We start from the raw sequence: 23,728 nt of genomic DNA, 5'->3' as shown, positions 1-23,728 counted from the left end.
TGAACAATGTGGCTAATTGGGGGTGGGGGTGGGGGGAAATGCCACTTCACCAACTGTGCTTATTCGCCCTTATGTGTTGGAGAATTTCAAATATTCATTACCATCTAAGTTAGAAGATTATAAGTTAACTAATATTGGAGCCAAGGCCCCAATGCTCACCTGAAATAAGTTTCCCACTCCATCCTGGGCCAGAGCAATGTTCTCAGCAGAGACAAGATTTGGTGCCTAAATATATGACCCAGCTAAAACCACAGGGTAACAAGATGCTGTACTACAGAATCAATTCTGACTCAAGGGTATGTCAGGTGGGAATATAGCCCCAAGTTCGTCCTGCCTCGTCAATGGCACAGACCAGAGTTCAAAGCCTGATACCTTTCCCCAACAATCAGCACTCTCTCTCCATTCTTAGCCCAGGGTTTTAGGGTAGAGTTGGCTCCACTGGGTTCAGAGGTGAAGCACAGGACCAGGGCTCAAGCCATTCAGTGCTACACATGCCCCTGGCCACGTGACAGATTCAGGATGTGCGCATGATGCAGCCTGAGCCAACGGGATGAAACAAGACTGATATGGCTGGGACAAAGACCCTGACACTCTCTCTTACTGGAAGGAAGGTGGACATATGCAGACCTAGGAAATACGGACAGCCATTCTGCAATCATAGGGGGAGGCATCTCAAAGAATGGTGTCAACACACAGGAAGTGGAGGCAGGATGGGAAGAGAGAACTAGATCCTGAGGACATCATTTGGGCTCATGAACTAACTCCAGATTTATCTCTGGACTGGTCAGTTATATGAGCCAATAAATTCCTCCTGGATTTAACCCAGTCTGTGCTGGGTTTGGGCTTATTACTAATGACCAAAGGAGTCCTAACACATGCTAAGGCTTACTAAAGGGTCATCTACTCCCTCCAGAACTGTGAGCGCCTTGTGGTCAGGGACTGACATCTCACTCCCTTTGTTAACGTTCAGCGAATTAGGCTGATCCTCAGACATTCTGAGGACTCCAAATACAGACATTAAATAGGTCACCTCCAGGCTTTACAGAGCAAAACTAACAGTCAAAGCAGAAAATAACAAAAACCAGAAAACAACAATAACAACAAAAAACAAATATAGGGCAAAGCCCTATCCTGACCACTTATTCATCAGTTCTAGTTTATTCCCACTGTGTTCCTATCCCCACCCACAAACCGCCATGTGTTATATGGCCTACTACCTACTCTGCATCCCTGGATCTTCTCCTCCATAGGAAAACAGTTTTAAAAGAAGACAGGAATGAATTCATACCCTGATCTCACCCTTTTATATGTATAAAAAAATGGGGGTAATGCTGAATACTTTAAGATGTCTGTAATACATAGAAATCACTTCTTACAGAGCCTGTGCTCACTGAGGATACCAGGTTTCTTCTTCTGTGGCCCCTGAAAAGCGAAGCAATAGCCATGAGTAAGAGGCAAAAATCGAGACCTCAGTACAGAATCTATCCTGCAGCTCATGGAAGAGGAAGGAACAAGAGCTGAGCCCTAAGTTTTCAGCCCGGGGTCCCCGCAGACTGAAGTGAGGGTAAGGCACAGAGCAATCTTCCCTGGACTGCCTACATAAGGAGTTTTGGAAACTTTCCTCTCCAAATGAAATCTTAAACGCAACCTCACACGCACACACACACACACAGGTGCACGCACACACAGGCGGGTGGGGTGCTGCTCTGTGGGGAACACGGAGAGAGGGCACAGTTCCTCTGTCCCTGGCCTCTCCCCCCAGCTTCAAGTTGCTACAGCACCTCCAAAGGACCCTTGAGGCCTGCCCTCGTGTCCTCTCATTGCTTCTCACAAGACACAAAAAGCAAGGAATAAGCAGCAAATTAATACACAGTTGAAATTCATGGCTCAAGTGAGTGTTTAGAACCATTTCCATTTTCCTTGGCTGAGAAGGCCAGATACCCGCAGGCTATGTGAAAAAGAAAACACAGGCAATGGTCCAAGTAATTCAGCCTGAAAACTTACTCTGCTCCAACCAGAGAAGCTCCGGTCCTGGTAAAAGCTGCACAAAGAAATTCATTTCAATGAACCCAAAAAGGGGCTCCAAATCCAGGCAGACAGGTGCTCAAGCCTGGGTCACATCTCTGTCCCATGATCTTGTCCCTAGAGCCCTGTCCCTAATAACTCAACTGAAAGGGCACCAGCCTGAGCCTAAGACACTTCAACCTGTTTTTAAGATTTTCGTCAGATCTTTTATAAATTGCACGTCTAGTGCTAAGCTGGTGCATAAATTTATCTTGCAGTTGTGCATGCTGGCACAGTAGTCATTAAGCTTGTCTTTGGAAAGAACGGTCTTCCACCTCTGGAGGAGAAGGCAGAAAAGTTCCACTATTAAGTGAGATATTCTGTTTATGGCATGGAATTCCTTCCACAATTCCCTGCCTGCCCCTCATTGCTCTGGGACTCCTTCCCAGGATGTCCTGTTGGGATAGGTCCACCCACTGCCCAATTCAGCAAAAAGTAACCCTTACTTTCTCAGCACAAATGTAAAAGTTCTTCAGCTCTTATAAAGTTCAAAGGCAAAATGGGCAACTCTTCCTGCAACAGACAGAAAAACGATCCCATTTCTTCCGGTCACTATTTCCAAATCAGAGTGGACAAATATTCAGGATCATTAGGAGAAGAGGCCTCATACCTCCCATCAAAACCCATCAAAAGGGGAGTTTTCCTGAAAGACAGAAGTCCACAGATACTCACTAAATGAACATGCTGGGTCTGTCCCCAAGTGGTAACAGGGACCATGTGGCTCTTACCCTCAAGACTCAGTCTGGGGGACAAGGCTGATCTCCATAACAAGTCTGTTTCCAACACTTTAAGATCAACGACAGATGTTTCTGCAGATAACAGACCCTAGAGACTGGCTGGAGAGAAGGAATAAGAACCTGGGTGACACCACCTTAACTGAAAAATTTCTAAATACTTTCTAGTGATGAGAGTGGCCAAGGAGGGCTTACGGCAAGACCTAGTGCATAATGGGTTAGATGAATTCTTGTCTAAGCCCAGGCAATGCCTCAAAGTTGTTGTTTGGTTTCTTTGCATGTGAAGTACCTGTCACTTGTGTCCATGAAGACATACAATAAGGCACATAGAACATGCATGAGGCAAGGTGCCACAGGACCTGGATTCTAATCTCTGCTTTGCCACCACTAACTTGTTGTGAGCCTGGGTGAATCCCTTTCTTCTCTGAGGTATTTCCTATGCTCACTTCTGGTCTAATATTCCAGTTTGGTACAACTGTAAGGTGTTCCAGCCTTTCACAGATAGCACTTCCTTTGAGATTATTTGTGCAATCCTAGTGACCTTGGGATCAGCAGCTCAGATGGTCCTCAAGGTTACACGTACTCCCACAAGAGCACTAAGCAGGACTAAGCCAGAATCTGCCTTGTTACTGTCTCAGGACACCAGGGTTCCAACCCGTCCTGCCTCCCACCTCCACATCACCTTGCAATCTTGAAAATTCTTGAGATCAACTACCTCTCCAGAGACATATGCATCTGAAAGGCCACCAACCAATGCAGCCAAAAGTTCTTCATCCTCTTCCCCTTGCCCAAGGGTAGATCAATTCGTTCATTCATTCTTAGGAGTTAGCCTTTCCTCTGTGCTGACAGCTCAGAGCCTGGAGCCTACCTTGGATTCTGTGTCTCTCTCTCTCTCTGCCCTTCCCTCCCTCTCTCTCTCTCTCTCTCTCAAAAGTAAACATTAAAAAAATTTTTTTAAGGAGTTAGCCTTTCCAAGGAGGCACATACTCCTTTAAGCACCTTTCAGCTCTGTTTCTGCAAGTCACATCTACTGGCTGAGGTGAGGGAAGGCCCCAGTCTCTTTCCTGGCAACCAAGTCCAGAAACTACAGAAAAGAAGGGTCTCTGCCAGCAGGGCCCACAACCATCTGATCCGAACAGGGGGCTCACCAAGAAGCCCAGAAGCAACCACAGAAATAGGAAGTCTGAGTGGCAGGTGGACGAGGAACACACAGAAGACAGATCAAGGCTGCAAGTCCAGGATGCCAACCTGGGTCAGGGGCCTGGACAGAATGCCAGTGGGCAGGGGATACAGGAGTCTCCAGACCAATGCTGCCCTATAGTACCTGCTGCAATGATAGAAATTCTCCCTGTGTACGTTATCTAATACGGTAGCCGTATGTGGATTCTGAACAACGGAAAATGCAGCTTGCATGACTGAAGAACTTAATGTTAATTTTTATTTTAATGAATGTACATTCTTATTGCCACACATGACCGACATGTTCAAAATACCACTGCTCTAAGCAATTCTCTCATGCTGCGCACCGTCTGAGAGACAGGATCAAATTTCTGACAGGACAAAAATAAATGAACTGTGTCAATTATATTTCAATAAAGCTGTGGGAGGGGGCACACAAATGCACCTTAGGGTCAGTCCAATCTATAAGCAAAGTTTGGAGTCTATGTGCTTCAAGGGCGAGAAGAACTACCCACTCTCTTGCCTCACACATCTAACACATTTGACCTAAACTTCCTACCTTCAGAAACAGTAGGGGTAGAAATAGAGGATGCACAGAGGTGAAAATCAGGAGATGAAACTTGGCCTGTGACCGTGAGGAAGACCCCTTCTCTCGGAGCCACACAGCCTCCCATCACTAGGACAAAGGGGCTGGAACAGGCAACCTCAAAGACACTCTCAGTTCAAAGATTCTAAGAATGTGCATGCCACTTCATCAAAATTAAGAACTTTTGGGGCGCCTGGGTGGCGCAGTCGGTTGAGCGTCCGACTTCAGCCAGGTCACGATCTCGCGGTCCGTGAGTTCGAGCCCCGCGTCGGGCTCTGGGCTGATGGCTCAGAGCCTGGAGCCTGTTTCCGATTCTGTGTCTCCCTCTCTCTCTGCCCCTCCCCCGTTCATGCTCTGTCTCTCTCTGTCCCAAAAATAAATAAATGTTGAAAAAAAAATTTTTTTTTAAATTAAGAACTTTTGTGCTCAAATGACACCATCAAGTAAATGAAGAGACAACCCACAGAAAGGAAATGAATGCTTGCAAATCCTATATCTGATAAAGGACCGGTATCCAGAATATCCAAAGAACTCTCATACAACTCAAGAATAATAGTGCATGCTATTTCTAAATAATATGATAAAATATAGAAGAACCTAAAAAAATTAATAACCTACCTATATATGCATAAAAGTGTAATTCATGAACAAAAAGCATGCATGTTAATAGTTACCATTAAATGAGCAACTACTAGGTACCAGAAACTTTATTTAAAAGACTTATCTTTATTACAAAGTAGATTTTATAGATAAGGAGTCTGAGGCTCAAGATCACACTGCTAGTAAATGAAGGAAATGGAATTTCCTTCCTTGGACGATTTCAAAGTCATAATCTTTCCACGATGTTCATCTTCACCACGGAGTTACAGGGTAAGTCTTCAGAATTAAAAAATAATAAAAATTCTTACTTCCTTCTCAAGTCTTATGCTCAGAATTTATGTTCTCTGATTTTTTTGTGGCTTTTTATAAATGTAGATTAACTGGGAATATGTGCAATTAAAAGAGATTCTAATTGGACAAATACCATGTAAATCCTAAGACCCTGGAATTTTAAGTTTTGTTTCTGCCTACCAAAGTATGTCCTAGATATGTGTTTCATTCAAAACAGAACACAGATCAGAGATTGTTAGGATGAGCTCTTTCTCCTAAGTGGGAGAGAAGATCTGTCTAAAGGCTTCTAAGATTTGCCAGTTTTTGCCTAATGGCATGACTTCGGTTATCTGAATTTTGATATTTTACCATTAAATGAATGGTTATACATTCTAGATCAAATGTAATTTTAAAAAATAAGCATTCTCCACAATAACAAGATTGCCCTATTTTTTTTAAGGGGCAAAGGGTCTAAACAGACATTTATCCGAAGAATGTATACAAATGATTAATAAGCACATGAAAAGGTGCTTAATATCATTAGTCATTAGGGAAATGCAAATCCACAAGGATCTACTACTTCACATCCACGAGAAAGGCTAAAACCCAAAAGACAGACGATAACAAGTATTAGCAAGGAGAAACAGGAACCGTCATATACTGCTGGTGGGAGTATAAAATGGTACAGCTGCTTTGGAAAAGTTTGACAGTCTCTCAAAATGATATTAAAGGTACTGTATGACCCAGAACATTCCACTCCTAGGAATATACCCGAGAGAATTAAAAGAAATTCACACAAACACCTGTACGCAAATGTTCACAGCAGCATTCTTCATAATAGCCCAAAAATGTAAACAACCCAAATGTCCACCAGTGATGAAGGGATAAATGAAATGTAACTGATACCTACAGTGGAATATTATTCAGCCATAAAAATGAATGAAGTACTGATACGTACTAGAGCATGGACGAATCCCGAAAACATGCTAAATTTTCATAGATCATATTATATAATTCACATAAAATGTCTGGACTAGGAAAATCCATACAGAGAGTAGATTAGTGGTTGTCTAGGGCCGGGGAAGTGAGGGTTGGAGGAAAATAGAAAGTGACAGCTAATGAATAGGGGGTTTCTTTATGGGCTGATGAATGTTCTAAAATTTATTTTGATGGTGGTTGCACCACGTGGACACAGTAAAATCCCCTGAACTGCAGAATTTAAAATGAACTGTATGGTATGTGAATTATAAAGAATGTACATGCCATCATCCCAGGATTGGAGACCAGCTCTATTATTTATTGCTCCCAGGTGCCAGGGCCACAAGCCAGTGACCAGTGGTGATCATGGGAACCCAGCTACAGAACACGGACTTAAGTCAAAGATGCTCCACTTACAAACAAGGAGACTATTTTTAAAGCCGGCTTTGTTGTCTCACACAGCTTCACATGCGGCAAAGGTGGAGCTCTTTGCTGTTGCTAAGATTAAAAGGTTTAACTTAACTGGCATCAAAAGTACATTTTTTTAAAGGCAAGAAGAAAGAAAGGCAGAAACTTACGTATTCTTCTTAGTCAAGCCCAAGGAGCCCTCCTGGGGACAGAACTCTGTCTGCCCGTCTAAAGCATCCGAATGACAGCTATGAGCGGTACGATTACATCTGTTCCCAAGGACCCTGAAGCCCTGGCAAGGGTCAGGCATGTATCATCACTCCCCACAACCCCACGACAGAGTCTGTGGACTCTGGAGGAACGTGAAAATGTGCCTTGCCAGGGACGGGAGGAGGGCTTTCAGAACCAGGCTATTTGGGGGGGGGGGGGGGTGAAACATCTCACTTGACCATTTTCCTGGGGCCAGGGGCTAAAAAGCACAGCCTAGGTGGAAGAATTCTTGGCATGCAAAGAAAGCCCAGGAGATGGAGAGATTGCAGACTTAAGAAGTGGGACTGGGAAGCATTGAAGGCGTTCTGTTTAATAAGCTCACCAGAATCATGTAAATAAGTGCCACCCCCTTCAGAGTAGTAAGTTTGGGAAGCTGGACACCTAATTTTGGTAACATTGCCATTCCTCAGAACATTCCCAGAATGCCATTGTCAGACCGTCTTCGAAGCCCATGACATTCCTCTCAAGATCCTCGAAGATAAGAAAATGTGGTTCTTTGAGGGTAGATGTGATTTTCCTACAAACAACCTTTAAGAAAAGGTCAGTGATCAACCTTGATCACCCCAATTTTAGCCAGAAGCAAAGCAAAATGAAAAGTAGAAACCGACTCTGAAAGTAGTTCTGGAGACAAGCATCCCAGCATCACTGGGAAGAGGGTGCAGCCCCGAGAATAACCACTTTGAAGGGGACACTGCGTTTTGGATGCTAAGTTCTGCTATTTTCATTAAGCAGTAGACCAAAGGGGGTCAATCGGGCACACGTGCACGTTCCCTCATTCTGCTCCCAGCTTGGAAGGAGACGCCATCAGGCCTATGTTAAGAAAATAGTCAAAGCAATTAAAGCAACCTCAGGGTGCCTGATGTAGACACAGTTTTGCTTCATTAAATACTCAATCATTTACCAAACCGCCCGTGCCAGGAGGTGGAGTATTTAAGACAAAGGGAAGGCTGGGTCCCTGCCCACAAGAAGTTCACACTCTTGTTAGAAGTGAGAGAACAGCACAAGATCAAACACAAGCAAGTTTGTGGCTCAGAGGACCGGGTTGCTTCCAGCCCAGGGGGTAGTCTTGAACTTCTACAAGGAACACACCAGCTGATCTCAGTGCCGCAGCTTTAGCGCCCCCGCCCGCAAAATGCACCGGAACGAGTCAGGGCCCACGCAGCAGAACCTCTAGCCTCGATAACCACCCAGCTGCAGGCTGGGACTATACTCAGCATTTCCGTTTTTCATCACAGACAAAAGGAAGACAGATCTAGGAACGGAGTGAGGAGGTGATACTAACTATGCTCTGTTCACACTTAGAACCAAGAAATAGCATTTGCTTGCCTACAGGGCTGGCTGGGTCACAAGCCTATCCTTTAATAGGCAAAATCACTTGTAGTTTGCATCGCCCAAGCACGGTGAATTCCACAGCTCTCAAGGAACTCGAGGAATAGTCAGGACTTCAAATGACAGCTGGTTTCTGAAAATCGTGAGGGGTGGGGGTGGGTTGCCTCAAGCTTGGATCTGATTGGTTTTGTCTCTGCCTGCACATCAGCCTCTCTCCAGCACCCCAGCACCCTCACTGGGGCTGTGCTGGAGGGGGTGACTTTTCTCTTGTGTGGGGCCCACGTGTGGCACTGGCATCACTGGGACTCAGCCTGGCACCGCTTTCTAACGGCATCCGAAGAAAGGTGAAGCCAGATCCTGTCCTTGGAGTCACTCAGCAGACAAGAAGGATGATGCCTGACATGTGCACACTGCTTTCTAGACTATAAAACACTCGCACACACATCCCACTGGTCCCTACTTCATGACTAGGGAGGAAAGCAGAGTCGCACAGAAGTGAGGGTACAGAGCATAAACTCAAGACCATGTCACTTGCCTCCAAGTCCAGCGTCCTTTCTGTGACATGCCTCGTACACCCGGCAGGGCACGGTCCTGAAACAGTGCAGAGCGGCCACACAACCTGTTGATAATCTCGGGGGCTCATTACCTCATCAGAGTCATTCGGTTAACCCCTCTGAGCTTCATCTGCCTCACGTGCACCACAGAAGTGCCGATCGCTGCCGCCTGACTGGTTGTGAAGACAGACAAAACAGGTGTAAAATGCTGGGCTGGGTGCCAGAAATCAAAGGGGGCAAGGTTCAAGGCACAGGCCCCACGGTCTCATCTGAAACGTCAGTGTGGCCACGAATACCAACCCCAGAACCCACAAGCCACACTTGCTCTCCCAGCTTCTGATTGCTGGAGACCGAATGCAGAGCTCCCTGCTGCTGAAAACGCTGACCTCAGCACGTGGACAAGCTCAGCAGCGGCCACGCACTCCGCTGCCACGAGCAGGCCCCCATGCATCTCTCCCTCCGCTGTCAGCAAGCCTGGAGCTAGAAGCAGTGACCAGACCCTTCCTGAAGAACAGGCAAGGGCATGCCCCTCCTCCCACCCTACTGCCCTGGGCTGCATGGGGGAAAAAAATCTAGGGCCGAGAAATGCAATACTCACAAGAGAACACAGGGACTTAGCGGGCACAGCTTGTAACTGCGGTTTAAAACACCCCACAGCACTCCAGCAGGGGTATTTGAAGGTCCCCCCAATGCTCAGACATTGCTGACCCCCAAAATTCCCTGGGAAGGAAGAGATGATCCTCGAGAGCATTCCTGACAAAGCAAACAGCGTCTTTTGATAAAGTGCAGCTCACCCACATGTTATTTTCTTGACTCCTCACAAAGACTCCATGCTCATCCTACAGATGAGGAAACCAAGGCCAAGGAAGGGAAGGGAATGTGTTCAGTCACAAAGCTAGTGAGCAGCAAACCCGGGGCCCAAATCCAGCTCGGTTTCCTCCAGTCTCTGCTCTCCTAAAGACAGAACACAGGCTGAAGACAGGAAGGGGAGCAGTCAGACAAGGACATGCCCCAAACACCTGAACAAGTGAGGCCTGAGGTAGAAGGAAGTTAATGGTGCGGCTCCCGAGTTTCAGATGGTTCCCTTACAAAAATCACTTTTCATCCTCTCAACAACGTGATGCATGTGTCGCCTCACCACTCCCATCTCACAGGTGAGGAAACTGAGGCCAGGAACCACATGGCAAAAAGCCAGGGACAGCCTGGGTTCTAGGAAGCCTTAGTTCTGGCAAGTTCCGGCCCATCTGTAGGCCTCAGTCTCCCACTGGAGGGAGGAGCAGGGACTCCTGAGGTCCAAGAACATGGCTTGGGAAAAGGCTGGAGATGTCTGCGTCCCACCTCTGCCACTTCCAGGGCCGGATCTCCCGCCCTCCCTGCCCCAGCGAGCAATACACACAAGGCAGCAGGAGAATGAAATTAGACGCCCTGATGGGCGCTCCCCTGGGGCGCTAGTGGTGGTTGATACTCCAGCTCCACACATCACCCCTTTTTCCTGTGGGAGCCACGGCAGTCAGGCCAGAACTCTCCACACCCGTTTTGCTCCTTGGAGCTTTTGTTTCCTTTCCCCTTCTAAGTATCATTTAATCAAGAGATGGTCAGGGGTCTCTCACCTGGGCTGAGCAGGAACAAGACACAGCTGGTAAGCGGATTCCTAGTTAGCTGAGAAAGTAGTCTGTGCAGACACCCCCAAGCCTCGTGGGAGGGTGTTGAGCTCTGGATTCTTCTACCCTGCCTCAAGATGACTCACTGTGTAGAGGCAGCCTTCAGCCTTCCCAGCTGTGGCAGAATCAGATCCTGACCATTAAATCCTTTCTTTCCTTGGTGTTCCCAGGGAAAGGAGAAACCCTCTACTGTTTGTTGTCTGAGCAAAGGCAGGCTACGGTCCTGGCCTAGCTCTTCCTCCTACAACGGAGAGGATAACTTTCAGGCACTTCCTCACCAGGGCCACCCCAACACCTGCCAGGCCCACTACCACCTTAGACTGGGTCAGTCTGGTGAATACATCTTCCATAGAATGGCTTTGGAGAGCAAACCCCCAACACAGTACATCGTCAGGAAGCATCTCTGGTGTGGCTCGCCCAATCCCATTCTGCCACTCCCTCATCAGGTTGGGAGTTAGTGGGCCGGTCTTCCTAGGCCCCAGTTTCTTCCCTGGTCTCTAAGGCTGAGGACAGCCACCCCTACCTCACACCACTGTGCTGAAGCTTAAGGACACGTTGCCGTGGCTCACAATGGTAGTGACAACCCCCAATGACTCCGTGTTTTCCAGGAGCCAGGGCTTGGGCTAACCCCCTTAACTGCTGTATTTCCTCTTTTCCAAAAGAGGAACAGACTCGGCAAGAAAAAGCAGCTTGCCGATCACAGACAGTGCACAGCAAAGCTGGGGACTGAACCCAGTTTGACTCCAGGACCCATAACCCTAACTGTTTCATCCTACAACCGGCCAGTGCTCAGCACAAACCTCCTACCCACACCGCAAAAGTTCCTGCACTTTCCACTTGCAGGAAACAACTTTTCAAGAATTAAAATGCAACAAAATCTATTTAATACCCAATTTCAACCTCTCTACTCATTCCCACTTTAACTGGATAATTCAGAAGGTTGGCAGAGGGCTGTAGGGTTGGTAAAAACCTCCATCCAGATCCTCTCCAGCCACAACCCCCACCTGGAAATGTCTCCGGGTGGTAGGAAGGAGGAGGCATGGAAACTTCTATGCCAGGGGAGCTTCTATGCCAGCCCCCACACCTAGGCTCCAAACCCCAACCAACACCATGAATGTGAAAACTTCCCCGAGGACCCACCTGGGTATTCTGATGCTGCTTCTCCCCTTGGCCTCACCCTCCCCTGCTCAGCATTAAGAGGACATCAGTCATGAGCCTCAGCTTCCCCTCACAGCCCAGTGGAGGAGCCTGGGGTCAGAAAGCCTGGTGCGAATCCTGGCCCTGCCCATTCCTAGGCCTTATGGCCTGGTGTAAACAATTGACCCACTCAGCCTTTTCTCCTCACGTAAAATGAGAATTGCTTGGGAGTTTATGGCAAGGATTAAATGAGAATTAGGGCAATTATAGATATAAAGTCCACCTAGCTCAGATGTCAATCATGAGCCAGTAAGAAAGGCAATTATCTCCGTGCCTCCAGTTACTATCAAAAGGCAGCGTATGCGGGGTGCCTAGGTGGCTCAGTTGGTTAAGTGTCCGACTTGAGCTCAGGTCATGATCTCGAGGTTCGTGGGTTTGAGCCCCACGTCAGGCTCTCTGCTGTCAGCTCAGAGCCTGGAGCCTGCTTCCGATTCTGTGTCTCCCTCTCTCTCTGCCCCTCCCTGACTCATGCTCTGTCTCTCAAAAATAAATAAACATTTAAAAAAAAAAAAAGGCAGTGTATGCTACCCGCACCCAATCAAGGTAACAGAGGAGAGACCACTGCATCTATCCTCCAGCTCTGCCAATGCTCTGCTGCCCTCCCCCTGCCAGTGCCCTGACTCCATAAAATAATGGGTCTGTCTATGGTCAAATGATTGCCGCATGTTGCGATGCGTGAAGAAAGTAAGAGAATAATTTCTAAAGTAAAACAGGGCAAGGAGGAGTGATCAAAACTCTCTTTGGGAAGATAAAGAAAAAATTGAGGAGAGAATTAAAAGTCAACTGAATCCCCAGCATACTGCGAACAGACATTCTTTGGTCATCTGATGTCCCAGCTGTCCCGACTGCCCCTGGTATTCTCAGACACTGCCCTGTCAGAGGGGAAGTGCCTGGCTTCAACCCGGACTCACAGCTGCGGGAGGGCGTGGGAAGAAACAGGCCGGGGGACAGGAGACTGGCTTGGGTCCTCAGTTGGTTCCTTCCTTACCATGGGACCCTGGGCAAGTCAACTGCTGAGTATGAAAAGGAACACATCCGTCCAAAGGGCTCCAGGGCCCTTTCTGATCCCAAGCTCAGCCGGTCTGTGATTCACATCTAGCATCACTCCGGGTAAATGAGAATCGGCCATCTCACCTCCCGCTGCGCCACATGGTTTCTATGACGAGGTGAGCTTCCGCAGCTGGCCAGCGCCTTCTCGTCCCTGACCACACTAGTTCCACTCCACGTGTCATTCTAGAGAAAGACCTCTTCACCACCCCTCTTTTACCAAATTCTTGCTGGGTGTCACTACTTCTTGAATTCGAATTCGAATTCAGAACTGTAGATGTTCTCATTTCTTTCCCTCCCGATAAAGCCTCTGAAAAGATTGATTCAACATTAATTTATAGTTCAATAACTCAGAATTTGTGAAAGCCCAAAGAGAAGTTCATTTTTGCAATATCGTGAGAAAAAGTTCTAAAGGGGGTAATTACTGGCTGTTTTTGTACAATTCAAAAGGAGTCATTTAAATATAAAGTCATTATACTCCATTGTTATCTATTTACAGAAGGACATTCAAGGATGTCTTTAAAAAATCTATTGGGGGGCGCCTGGGTGGCTCCGTCGGTTAAGCGTCCGACTTCAGCTCAGGTCACGATCTCGCGGTCCGTGAGTTCGAGCCCCACATCGGGCTCTGGGCTGACGGCTCAGAGCCTGGAGCCTGCTTCCGATTCTGTGTCTCCCTCTCTCTCTGCCCCTCCCCCGTTCATGCTCTCTCTCTGTCTCAAAAAAAAAAAAAAAAAGTTAAAAAAATTAAAAAAAAATCTATTGGTCACTGCCTTAGTCCACATTAGAGTGAAATAATAAAACCACATCTCTTCAAGAATGAGAGTTTTGGAGGGGTTCTCTGCATAAATTCATAGCGTCCTTTTATATTCTGACTTACACAAGTTAGGACAGTAAGCGAATGTGTTTAATGGACTCCATGTTACACATAATAAACGCTCAAAAAAGTACTTTATGCATGATTTAATGATAGCTGTGTTAAACTACTCTTTTTCATCTTCCCATCTTTACTTCTATCATGATTTATATAATCAAAAAGCGAAGCTCTCACAGAACACAGAAGTTCCTTCATTATGCCACAGTTCAAGGTTGCGCGTGAACCCTTTGGAAACTACGAAGCCAGAGACCATCTGCTCGCAGGGCGTTTCTGACTCTGACAAAAGCACAGCGACGATACGGCTCGCCACGCCTGACAATGCACTTTGTACAAGGACCCACGCTGCAGATTCCTCCTTGGATTCGGCTCCTAAAAAGTGCATCTCTGAATGAATGCAGCCGCTTCCCATTGTTGAGAGGATAAAAGCATTGTAACTTAGGATGTGCCTCCTTTGGCCATCACTGCTGGAAATCCTGAAGGCCAAATCAGTGCCCAGGTGTTAGCAATCCATTCGCCTCGAGCCCCTGGGGCAGGTCGACTTTGTTTTCATTCCACATTGCCCCTTCCTTCACCCACTCCTGTTTCCTAAGCTATCTCAGAGCTTTTAGAAGTAGGGGGGCATAAACCCTATCATAAATACCATAATAACAGTGAGATTGTCCTATGCACGAAAATAAAATAATTAATAACCAAAGAACATGGGACATTAGAAACATACCAGGTTAGATATTTTTCCTCCCCAAATGAAAGGAACGTAAAGGCAGTGTTCACCTTGAAACTGTAGCAAATACTCCAAAACTAAGAAACGTATTTACCTATTAGCTACCTAGAATGAATATTTCACCAGAAACAACTACAATAATCAAGCGTATGGCAAAGTACTACTCAAAGTGGGGAGAAGAATGATAAGCATTGGGGCCTTTCATCTGGATCTGCAGTTAAAAAGAGATTAGGAATCTAGTGCTCGGGGTCTGTGGACTTTCTGCTCTAACCAGAGGCTCTGGATGCCTGCCAAACATCCAGAAGGAAGGCTGAACCCTATTCCCAAAATTTCTCTTCCCATAGCCTAAGATGAAAACAAACGAGGTCAGTCATCAGAGGTGAGTGACAGCAGATCATTTCCAGGAGATGTGGGGGTAGGAGTCTGAATGGATACAGGCTTAGTGGACAGTGATGTGCCAGTAAGTGCAGAAATTAAAAATGCACTATCCTCCCACCCAGAGAGTTGATTTCTAAGTACTTATCCCAGAGAGATGTTTCCTTGTATGCACAAAGAAGCACGTTCAAAGATATTCAGTGCAGTACTGTGTGAAATAGCAAAACTTTAGAAACTAGCCTAAATGCTCATCAGAAAGAGAACAAGTAAACCACGGCACATTTGTACAGGGCATATTTTACCCCAATGCAAGTTGTTAGCTCTCCATGTATAGATATGGAAAGATCTGTATGATATGTTAAGTGGAAAAAAAGAAGCTATATGATGCATGCATTCTGTTCCCACTCGTGTAAACTTTAAAATACATGAGTATGTATGGGGGTGCCTGGGTGGCTCAGTCGGTTGAGCGTCTGACTCTTGGTTTCAACTCAGGTCATGATGTCACAGTACACAAGTTTGAGCCCCACGTCAGGCTCCATGCTGACAGTGCGGAGGCTGCTTGGGATTCTGTCTCTCTCTCTCTCTAGTTCTCTCTGCCCCTCCCCCACTTGCACCGTCTCTGTCTCTCTCAAAATAAATAAACTTTAAAAAAAAGAATGTTAAAAAAATAAAAATAAAAATAAAAAATAAAATACCCAAACTATATAGACACCTGCTGTGCAAAATGCACAGGTTACACACATATACGTACACAATGAAAAACAATTCTGAAAGGGCCACACCAAACTGATGACTGATTAGAACGAGCTGGACAGGTAAAAAGAGACTGTCACTTTATATTGTTTCCACTGTCCAGAAGAATGCATTCGTGCAAATGGTGAATGATGATCTGTTGTGAGAACACAAAATGTGGAAAACAAAGAGGGTTGTTCTCTAACCCCAGGTTGTGGGTTTTCCTGGGCACAGCAAGCCAGAGCATCTTGGGCTATAAGTCAAGGACAGGAAAGCCTGGTCTGCCCCACATAGCAAGTCTCAATAAAATATCCTTTGAATAATGGTGCCTCAACTCCCTGTCTTATAAATAAGACTCCTTCTAGCTCTACAAAATTATCTGTGAGCACGTTGTGCTAGACTTCCCCATGGACACAGAAAAAGGAGGCAGGGAAAGGTGGGAGCCTCTCACCTTACCGGCTTGGAGGCCCCAGGCTGCCATGTCCCTCCTTCCCAGGCTGGGTCCACCTGCCAGCCACGTTCCCCCTGAGCAGCCTGCAACCTGCCTTCCCTCCCTCAGGTCAGCCTCCCATTTCCCTCCAGCCTGCCCCTCAAGGTCACTCTTTCAATAATTTCAACAGATGTCCTCTGATTTCTAGAATTACCACTCAGCCAATAGGGAGCAGGATAAAAAATTGGCAGAAAGAATTGCTTGGAGGCTCAGGAGAAGAAAGTCATTTTCCCCAGCGCTGGGCAATGTCTGGGGCCCTGCTTAGCAAAAATCACCAGAAGGCTTCATCCTTCAAGGTGTGTGTCAAAACCACCCATCCATCCTTCCACCCACCCACATCTCTGCCCGCCACCCCACCACACACACACACACACACACACACACACACACACACACACAGGACTAGTCACCTCAGGCAATTCCCCCTTCAGCACCATCTTCAGCTTTGCTCACTGTGTCCCCCGCCCCACCAGCCATGGCTGGCTGTGCTCCCCAGCCACACCGTTTTACTGTCCATAAGAACCGTAGCAGCAAGAACTCCAATCCCACTTGAATTAAAAAGGGAAGACACCTTCTGCCTCTTTCCCTACTCTGATCACATGGGCAGAACAGGACTTGGGAGACATAGCCTGTGCTGTTGCTGGCAGAGAGCCCCAGGCGTCTGAGCACAGTAGGAGGAAGAAGCAGGGATGCTACCGTCTATTCCTGGGTGACCTGCCAATCTCCCACCCCCAGGACAAGGACACCCACCGCCAGCCCTTCCCTTGGCACATCATCTGAGCAACAGTAATGCCCCCTGATGTCCTTCCCTATAGCTCAACCACTAGAATTTCAGAACATCTACAATTTCTTTAGGAACTTTGTTAGGGGAGGAGCTGTTGGGGGTCTGTTCTAGAGCCCCACCACCACCACCAATATCTAATGAGACATAAGTATCTCTACTGCTGGGCAAATTGTCCCCTCTGATTTCAGAACTTCTCACATTTTGCAGACAGTTAAAAATTAAATACTGATGGGGAAGGTTAAAAAAAGAAACTGTCCACAAATCTGCCACAGGGGTCTCTTGTTTCTCACACAATCATTTTTAAAATACTGAACTTGAGCTGAGGTTAAGGAAAGAATGCATCTCCCCACAGACCCTCCCCCAGATGGGCTAAGAGGGATGCACACTTGAGATGGTGTGTGAGACAGACCCACTGCAGGCCAGCCAGACCCTGCCACAGACACCCGAGGGCCGGGGTGCAGGCTGGCATCCTGATAGCCTCTTTTTTATATGTATTTATTTAGAGAAAGGGAGAGAGAGAGAGAGAAGAAGGGAGCATGAGCAGGGGAGGTGCAGAAAGAGAGGGAGAGAGAGAATCCCAAGCAGGCTCCATGCTCAGCATGGAGCCCAATACAGGGTTCAATCTTATGACCGTGAGATCATGACCTGAGCTGAAGTTGAGAGTCAGATGCTGAACTAACCAACCCAGGTGCCCCGATACCCTCTTTTAAGCCCCTTTTTCCAGCTGCCTCTGATAGGACTTCTACCCCTTGGATTTTTTAGTTAGCTAAGTTCATAAATGGCACACACACACACACACACACACACACACACACATTTTTTTCCAACTAAGCCAATTTGAGTTGTGTCTCTGCAACCCATAATCCAACAAGTGCTGGCTAACACATCAATATATCCAAATATCTTCTCTCTAAGCCAAGCTTATTTTTAAAAGGTCTGAGCAAGGAAATTCTGGTGCTCAAGGTAGGACTATAAAACAATGAGATTTGCTTTTGTAACAAACCAGCCAAAGGACTGAGGACCCTTTGGAATCCTTCTTAAGAAACTTGACTAGTAGCAAACTTGAACTCTTTAAGACCTGGACTTGGTCTCTGAAAACCTGTCAATACCCAACCAAAGTCCGTTCAGTAAAAGATGGGGCCACGTAACGTGTTCTTTGTCACAAGGTAAGACTAGAAAAGACATATGATGATTTGTGTAGCACATAAACCGGTTCACATTTTATGACTAGGAAACCAGTGTTGGGTACAGTGTTACCACACAAGTCTGTCTCCTCTGGTCATTTTGCTGCTTTCCCTCCACCCGTCTTTCTATGAACTGTGATGCTCATGCTCCACCCGCGTGCACACGGTGCACACACTGGGCACACATACAACACTGAACACAGAAGCCAGCTTACGATTCAAAAAGTATCAACAAGTGTCTGTCTGTCTTCCTTCTCTCCTGCCTCAGATGTAAAGAGTTAAATTTGCCAAGAAAGACACCATCCTGAAATTAAAGGCAAACTCTGACAGGTGTTTCCTGGGATTCTCATTAGACTGGACAACGAAAGTCAGCCTCTTGGGCAAACATTAATCATTAGCCAATTGTTGAAAATTAACGACTGATCCGTAAGGACTTACCATGAAGCCCTTGTATGGCCATTCGTGTATTTATTGGCTCATTCCACATACATTTCCTGATGCGCCTACTGTGCGCCAGGCACGGGGTTACGTTTGCAACACCATAGAGACCGATCAGACTCCAGCCTCCGTCTCTAGGAACTCATATGCTGATTTCATCCAAAGTAACTCAGCTAATCAGCCAAAGAACCAGGCCATCAGACCCCACAACGCATGTGCAGAACCACGAAACACAAACCACTCCCCATAACAGTTATAAAGCGAGGAGGGATTGTTATAAAAAGGACCTAATGTCTGTAAAGAGGAGGACTTACTGTGCTTATGGGAGGGCAAAGAGAAAGCAAGTACTTACACTCTGGCAGGTGGGGTGGGAGGCAGGAGCGAATGAGGCTCAGAGGAGGCTGAGCTGAGAAGGCAGCACGGGAGCTGTCCCAGAACAGACAGAATCTAGCTGTGCAGAAATAAGAGCGCACAGTTCAAACAGAACTCTTTGCGGAGCAAAGACCTGGTGCAGATAACATTCTGAATTAAAACCCACCTTACAGGCTAACCCCAAGGAACCAAGTTATGAAACTGTGTTTTGGAAATTCTCACTATGTGCAAAAACAGTGAGATGCTAAACTACATGACCACACAGACCCAACGTGCTCACTTTTTCAGCCCAGGAAACACCGTGCATTGGGATCTCAGCCACGGAAGAGAGAACACAATCAAAGGACACCGTCCCACGACATTCCTGGCCATTGTAAGGCATCTCACAATGGTCCCACTGCCAAGAGCCCACAGCCAGCACTGCTGCTCAGAGACCCACCACTCCGCTACTCTGAGCACAAAACGTTCTAGATGGCTCAGCTCTGAAACCCAACTCCCAGGGCTCCATCAGCCAGAGGTGCTCGAGAAGCAGAGTCACAAGACTCTAACCTTTTTAAGAATACGCGCTTATAACTTCCCACCCACTCCCAGCCAAGGACCTCCTCCAAGGAGTCCACAGAGGGACCTGCCACACAGGAAATCCTGAATAAAGCTCAGAGGAAAGAATGGGTTTGGTGCTTCTCCTGGCAATCACATCAACAACACGTGTTTACTCAACAGCTACTTTGTACCAGAGGGCCAGGCACTGTGGGGGATTCCAGAATGATTCACTATGAGTTGTGTTCTGCAGTCAAATCCTTGACCGCTGAGCTATACTCCTTATGAATTATATTCTAAAAATGCTTGATAACATAAAGATGGGAATATAAAGAGCTAAAATATAGGGTATTTTATATGCGAGTTTCCGCCAGACAGGTTCAAATAAGAGTGTTACTTTGGGGACATCAGGGTGGCTCAGCAGGTTAAGCCTCTGACTTCAGCACAGGTCATGATCTCACCACTCATGAGTTCAAGCCCCACCTCAGGCTCTGTGCTGACAGCTCAGAGCCTGGCATCTGTTTTAGGTTCTGTGCCCCCCTCTCTCTTTACCCCTCTCCCACTCACAGTCTGTCTTTCTCTCAAAAAAATAAATAAATAAATAAACATTAAAAAAATTGTTAATGAAAAAAAAAGTGTTACTTTGGATCAGGGTCAGAAAATCCTTCGTGGAAGTGAGTAGTTTGAGATTATTCCTGAAAAGCTACAAGGGCGGTGACATGTGAAGAAGGGGCTGGGGGGGGGGGGGGGATGGCACCTAGGTGGCTCAGTTGGTTAAGCATCTTTGGTTTGGGTCATGATCTCACAATTCACGGGTTTGAGCCCAGCATCAGGCTCTGTGCTGACAGCTCAGAGCCTGGAGCCTGCTTCAGATTCTGTGTCTCCCTCTCTCTCTGACCCTCCCCCACTTGTACTCTCTCTCAAGAATAAATAAACATTAAAAAAACTTGGGGGTGGCGGCGCCTGGGTGGTTCAGCTGGTTCAGCATCTGACTTCGGCTCAGGTCATGATCTCCCGGTTCGTGAGTTCAAGCCCGGTGTCGGGCTCCGTGCTGACAGCTCAGAGCCTGGAGCCTGCTTCCGATTCTGTGTCTCCCTCTCTCTCTGTCCCTCCCCTACTTGTGCTCTCCCTCTCTCTCTCAAAAATTTTAAAAAAAGAAGGAAGAAGAAGAAGGAGAAGGAAGAAGGAGAAGAAGGAGAAGGAGGAGAAGCAGAAGAAGCAGAAGCAGCAGAAGGAGGAGGAGGAGGAGGAGGGGCCAGGGGAGAAGAGGCACTGCAGACCGAGAAAAGCCCAGGAGGCGGGCAAGCTCACACGAGGAGTGTTTAGGAACTGTAGGTGGACAAATGCGGGGGGAGGGGGGTTCAGCTACAAAGAGGAACCCAAAAAGCTCAGACGGCCCAGGAGGACCTGGCCGCAGCAACCCGGGTGTGGATGGGGAGGAGAGGAAGACACGAGGGGTTCTGTAGATGCAAAATATCAACTGGCTAAAGAAAAACAAAGGGGCCTCAACTCAACAACAAGATGAGAAAGGGGGCGGGAAAGGGGCAAAGCCTTGGTAAAACTGCCTGTTGAGTAGAACAAGCAACTTATTGAACACCCTTTATCCGCCACTGTGCCTGATAAAGGGATAGAGAGGCCTGGGCCAGAGGCCCTGCCCTTCGTGGGTGGCGTCATTAGCAGACATGAGGGAAAGTCCTAATTGGCAGACAAGCACCCCCATTTGGGACAGCTCTAATTTGGGGCAGCTCAGCACTACAGAGAGCTGGGCACCGCCTGGGGCTGGGGACCCCACTGCACAGGCAGAAAACTTCAACTGCATCAGTTTGCATATGAAAAACTGAAGTTTGGGAAACGAGATAGAGCATCCTTCAACACACTGAAGTACAATACTGTGAGCAGCCTCGCTCTGACACCCCATGAAGCAGAGCTCTCCCCTCCGCCCCCCCCACCCGGGCTAAGAAGAAATTAAACAAATGATATACACTTTCAATAAGTGGAAGCGAGGAGTTCGCGCTACCCACTGAGCCAAGAAGGGTCTCACTGTGGGAACTCAGTTGTACCGTTTCCATGGCTCCAGCCTCCACCAGTCCCTGCAAGTCCACAAATGAAAACTGCATAGAAACTTGAGATTGTTTATATTTAAAAAAAAAAAAAATCTAACCCTGGGAAAACTTGCTGCCCCCAAGGTAGTTTCTAGATCTCCAAAGCTGGCTAAGTTGCATGCAACCCAGACAAAACACCTATCAGATCAGTGAGGATGGCCACCCTTCCTACCCAACAGAAGTAATCACATCACTACAAATGACCTGTAACAGGCAGAAACAGCTTGTACCAAGCTGGCTCTAAGAGTTCAACATACACATTTCCCACAGAGCTACGAAGCAAAGCAATTCGCCAGCACCCTGACACGTGCAGTTCTGCAACCCGTATCGGTCTCTGCCCTTTGCTTTGCCATTCACGTTAACTGAAAGGTATTTACTACAGATGAAAAATAAGCTTCGTTCAGCTGCCTCTAAACCGATCCCAAAAATAGAGCAATCACTTTGGTACAAATTGGGTCAAATGTATTAAAAAAAAACAAACAAAAAAAAACAGCTCCCTGGCAGGAGCACCGACATGGCATGGGACCTTGCAAAGAGTCAGGGGGAAATCCACAAAGATCTTCCCTTCCCACAGTGAGAAAGGAAATATTTAAAGAGTCAAGCAGAGAATAAACTCATCTGGCCATGTGACCATCCAAGTGAAACAAGACAGAAACTCGAATGCTATGAGTTTCAGAGCAGTAAGAGGTCAAAGGAATACATGTTGGTTTTTAGAAAGGTCTGCCAAACTAATACCCCGCCTCTCCCCCCGCCCTTAAAAATACCACTGCTTAAGAACTGTCGAGAAAGGATCCGCTAGGGAGGGACTGCAAGGGAGAAGAAAACAGATTTACCCATTTCTTATAGTTTATTCCCTTACTCGTTAGCTGAGAAATCCAACTGGTCTTACAGCAGATATCAGTGCCCTGAATTTCCCTGGGAAAAATCAGAATATTAATTGGCTTACACACGCAGCTACATTAATTATTCCATTGATCTGAATTAATCTGCCTTTCTGAAAGGTATTTATTTTCTAAGTTTGTTTAATCATGTTCTCTTGAGCTACAAAAAGCAACAAACTGGGTCACCATCCACGTTGTTAAATTTGGTAACAAGGCTGACACCATCTGTGGCCTAGACTATGATGATCCATCCCCATTGATGGGGGCTTTTTGCCACTTCTTTTCCTTTCAAATGATCATCTAATGTCACATGCCTACAACCAAATCAGAAGCTGTTTAAAATATCCCAAAGCACACAAATCACCATAGTATAAATGCACACTGATGGTAAGGGTGTATACACGCATCCAGTCCTGTTGAGTTGTATCTTCGGGAGCAGTGTCCACAAGTTTATTGCACTCTCTAGAAATCAGACCATAAAAGCCTGACCGTGAACAGACATCACGTTATTATGGGACATGCGCCACAACATCTTACGTGTGACGTGAAATCCTGTATATAGACCATTGAGGCTAAAAATCACAAGAGCGTAATTTCAGGATCTTCAGAACCCAGCAGAGCCCTCCCCACACTAGTTCTGCCTTTACAACACTCGGTTACAAACAGCCAGCCCTACTAAGATACAGCTTCAACATGAGAAAAATCAGAACAAAATGAATCTTAAGAGAGGGGAAAGCAAAACAATAGAGGGAGCTCCCTGTGACCCAGCGCTGGCCCCGGCCCCACCTGCCTCTCTGGGCAGCCTCTGCCAAGGAGCTGTAGCTGGAGAAAAAATCCTGATGGGCCTTCTGAATCATCGAGAAAAGATTATGGAATATCAGAGGTAAACACGATCCCAGGGATCTTCTCACCCAACCCCCTAGACAAGTGGCTGACTGGCCACGCAGAGAGGATTTGGGGAAGTGCCCCAGAACACAGCGAGCTGCCAGCTCCGTGGGACAATCACGCTCCTAGTCCCAACTCTGGTGCTCTTTAGGGCTTTTTTTCTTTCTTCTTTCTTTCTTTTTGTTTTTGTTTTTTTAACTATACCAACCTTTCCCAAAGGAAGTTCCATGAAACACTGGTTCGGCGATACGTTCTGCCAAAAAACTGTTTGAAGAATCCATGACCAATTACTTTTAGGGACTCGCTGAGTTAAACAAAATGAAACTGGTTTTTTAACTACAGACCTTCCCGGAGCTCTTACTGAGCTAATGTGCACTATAAATCTTTAAGAGGGCAATAAAGTTATGTGAAAGTATCCCGATTTATTTAACCAAAGAATCAACTTATCTTGGGGCATTTCATAGGCCGCTCCTAGT

General features: G+C 46.7%; 1 protein-coding gene across 7 annotated transcripts in view; it reads right to left on the bottom strand.

Moving 5' to 3' along the window:
• Positions 1–23,728, bottom strand: part of CACNA1D (calcium voltage-gated channel subunit alpha1 D) — a 304,424-nt gene that overhangs the window by 273,649 nt on the left and 7,047 nt on the right. The window lies entirely within an intron of this gene.

Source organism: Prionailurus bengalensis, chromosome A2, assembly GCF_016509475.1.
Source record: "Prionailurus bengalensis isolate Pbe53 chromosome A2, Fcat_Pben_1.1_paternal_pri, whole genome shotgun sequence".
NCBI classification, from domain to species: Eukaryota; Metazoa; Chordata; class Mammalia; order Carnivora; family Felidae; genus Prionailurus; species Prionailurus bengalensis.
Note: the sequence above shows the minus strand (reverse complement) of the source record. Positions and strands in the feature narration are given on the sequence as shown.